Below are 3999 nucleotides of genomic sequence, written 5' to 3' on the forward strand. Positions count from 1 at the left end.
ACTGGCAATGACCTTGTGAAGGTTATTATGATTCAATTCCACTGCCCAATATTGGGATGTTGTGTTCAGAATCAAACTTGCTTTGCCCTTGATTGCATGATTGAGAAATTTGAAAACAAGTTGCAAATTAGAATTTGTCTACCTAGCATCTATCTACCTCTTCATCTGTGAAAGAGCTCTGAGTTGTTAGATTTAAATAGAAACTAATTTGTGTTCTTTTCCTTGTTTCAGGGGACTAGTCATTTAAATGCCTGGCTTCAGTTTCTATGAAATGTCAAATGAAAATCAAGCCATGTGATTTTTCAAACTGACTTCCATCCTCCTCCGCTTCCCCTAGTTTTGTGATTCTCGAACATTCTTGCCACATAAGCTTTATTCCCTGGGCCTCTGGTCCTCTTGCCTGCACTGGTTCAGCCTTTAGGGCTGCGCTTTGCCTGGTGGCTCTCTTTCCTTGGAGTCTGTCCATTGAGGCAGCCTAGAGCCTTCTCCCCTTTATAATGCGCACACTCTCTCCTGAGCCCAGGCTGTTGGCTGAGGCCCAGTTGCTGTGTTCCCATCACCCTTCCTTCTGTAGTCACTGCCTCCAACTCCCTACTCAACCAGCACAAAAAAAAGACTTAGAGTAAGCCAAGTTGGTGTTCCACACCCCTGTCCCTCCCCTGCTATGTTGTCCCCTTCCTGCCACCCCAGCCTGTCTTCTAGGCCCTGAGCAGTGTTCTCATTCTGCACAGACCCTCTTGTCAGAGAAGAATGTCATCTGATGAGCACATTCACACGGAAATACTCATGACAGTGCTATTTCCTTCTTAGGAAGATCTCCTATTTAATGTGCTTTTCATGACTTACCAGGCCTACATTCATTCCCCCTCTCCTTGTGTGATGAGGTCAGTATTCTTGTCATTCCCATGTATAGTTGATGAGATCCAAGCCCTGAGCAGACCAACCAATTACCAGTAGTAATTGGACAGTATTTTAAGATGAACTGCAGACAAAAGTTCGTGCAAGGTATTCCTGGAGCCTATGGCCCTTTGGTCCTTGGAGCTGTGCAGTCCTAATATTATCGTGACACAGAGGTGGCCTTCCTTGTCCTCTTTCTGCCCCTCTTATTGAGCTCAATACTGAGAGACAAGGTTTCCTATAGCATCTTGGGGACCAGCCGGCTGCACAGTTTCCTCCAAGTTCCCTTGACAGTTCTCATGTAGCCCAGGATCTGCTCCCCATAGTCAATCAGTGTCTTTCTGGTATGGTGAGTCCCTTATATGATTTTTAGTGGGGCAGATGGGGAGTGTCATTAGTTTTGCTAGGGGTCATTATGTTAATACTGTGATTCATTTCTGTAAAATGAAGCTGAAGAACAATCAGATGCCAAACATTGATTGGCTTTCGACAATGAGATCTAATATTACCGCAGAATCTAAAAATGTGTGAATCCAAAATGGCAGCCTGCCAAACCGAGAGCATTTGCTGGACCACAGCTTGCTGACATCAAGTCGAGAATGGACTTGGAGGCATCAGTTTTGAGCCGTCTCTCCTCGTATTCAGATCTGAGCAGAGGCTGGTGTGACTTTCCCTTTAGGTGGCTGCATTTTTGTGGGAAAAGTACCCTTAACTCAGGAGGGGACCTTAGGCTTCCAAGGGTGAGAACGACTTTCGCCACTGCTGTCTTTTGCCAGATGGGTTGTTCTTGTCCGGTTTTCGATAGAGGAGATGAAATTGGGTCTGTGCATCTTCAAAGTTATCCTGCATGAAAAACAATTATTTACTTTATTTTATGCTGACTTTTAATCCAGGGTTGGTATTTGAATTAACAGCTCAGGCTTGAGCAATGAATTTGAGAGAAACAAGTAATTTGGGGAATGCTGGGAACTTCTATTAGTAATTTTCATGTTAGAAAAGGACTGTCTGCTTTACTGGTGAGGCCCTTTCTCTCATTTCATCCATTTTCTGAAATGAAAAATGAGATTAAATATTTCTGGGCATTTTAAAATGAAGTCTTATCAAAATGAGGGAGGTAACAGGAATGGAAGGGAGCAAGGAAAAATGTCTGATTTTCTGTATCGCAGTCGTAATTGATATGCGCTCAGATCAGTTGGGTCACAATATTAGATTCCTTTGTGCTTGTTAATATCTTCTGGATCCACTGCCATAGGGGACACTAACCACATGTGGGTAACGTGTGATCAGATTCATCTCAGGCCATAGAAAGTCCAAAAAGCCTCTGACCTGTTTTGTTAGTGAACCTTCTGGAAGGCAATTTGAAAGCTACATTTGATTAGAAAAAGCCCTTTTCTGCTTAGGTACTTCAGTGGGGATTTGAACTTCTATTGGCTTACTTCCATTTTCATAATTAACTCCAATCCTTGGGCGGTCACTTTGTCCCAGCATCTATCTGCAAGGAGCAGCTTTGAAATCGAGCAAGGGACAGAGATGAAGTAGCAGGAGACATGTAAGTCCTGTAAGTCCTGAGCCCCAGCCTGTAAGGATACTCAGGGGAGAGCATCCGGGAGCTTGGGACATGTGCAGCCGTCAAACCCAGAGCAAGCCTCTGGCGGCCTTGAAGTGGAAGGGGAATGCCCTGAGTGTGCACCCGTGGCCAGACAGGTGCACCTCCTGAGCCTGGCTGTGACAGCCACTGTTCTAACTCTTGGTCGTTTGTTCAGACTCAGCCTGGCTTCACAAGGGCAGAGGTGGGGAGAGGACACTTGAGCAAGGAGGCTCTCGAGTCCACGTGAGACTCTGTCATTTGGAGTAGGATCCAAAGGGCTCTCCTAGCCCTTGCGGCCAGGCTCCAGGGACACGCTGCCAGCACATGCTGACATTTAAAGGCAACAGACAGCTTGAGTTAATTATACATGAATGAAATCACAGCAGGACTCAGAGTTGATACCTGAGCTCTCCATTGGCAACTGAAGTCATAAAAAGTCCATTGAAGAGGGGCCAAAGAGAGTGTTAAAAAAACCTAAAAGGAATAAGAAAAGGTTTTGAAGAGGAGTTTTTTGAAAAGGTGCCTTGACAAGGACGGCTGGGTAATGGATAATCCAGTTGGCTCATATGTATCGTTCAAGTGCAGGTTGTGAGCAAATCTGCTTGTAGTTAGTACTATCCCCGGGGATAGCAAATTGGGGGTGATTGCTATAGGCTCGTGGTTCTCAAACTTGACTATGACTTACTCTAAGAAATAATTTTACATCTTCTCTTGATATCATACACACACTCTCTCTTAAACACATGCAACCTCAAAAAGAATTTCATGAAATAATTCTTGCCCTTTCTATCCATTGTGCACTGTGACATTTTCCAGTCCCGTCTAGTCTAGTCTGGTGTATTCTTTTAGTCTTATTTGATCTTTTCATTAAATCATGGCACTGGTTTATCAAATCGATTTCAGATATATTTCATTGCCCGTTAAAGTTTTGAAACCATCATTTGCAAGCTATAGCTTTGAGAGCCCAGACTCATGCAAACTGGGTCTACATCTTCTCCATCCAAGCGATCATTGCAAGAGACAAAGGGGTCCACAGACTGCGGTCCAGGGGCAACATCTGCCTGGCTTCCTCTCTCAGCGTGTGAGTTTCATGGGCTCACAGCCACGCCATGGATTCGCCTGATGTCTATGGCTGCTTTCGAGCTGCAGCTATGGTGGGATAGTTACAACACAGCCCACGTGACCTGCAAAGCTGAAGATATTTACTATCTGGCTGTTCACAGTACAAATGTGCTGACCCTCATCAGGGCCTCAGGATGTCTTCCTGGAAACCACGCAGCGCAGCCCTTCCGCAGATGTATCTCAGGCTGCAGGCTGACCTTTTGTGGTCTCTCATTCCATCCTTGCTGATCAGTTACCTCTGAATGACAATTTTGGGGTCAGTAGGGGATACTGCAGACGAAATTCCCCTGAAGTCCAATAGGTGGCTATTGGAATAACTGGCCCATGAAATCCAGTTGTGTTACAGCGGGGTGATCTGGAAGCTGATGCTGGGAGGAGTCTGGGGCACAGGA

This window comes from Mustela lutreola, chromosome 11 (assembly GCF_030435805.1).
Source record: "Mustela lutreola isolate mMusLut2 chromosome 11, mMusLut2.pri, whole genome shotgun sequence".
Taxonomy (NCBI): domain Eukaryota; kingdom Metazoa; phylum Chordata; class Mammalia; order Carnivora; family Mustelidae; genus Mustela; species Mustela lutreola.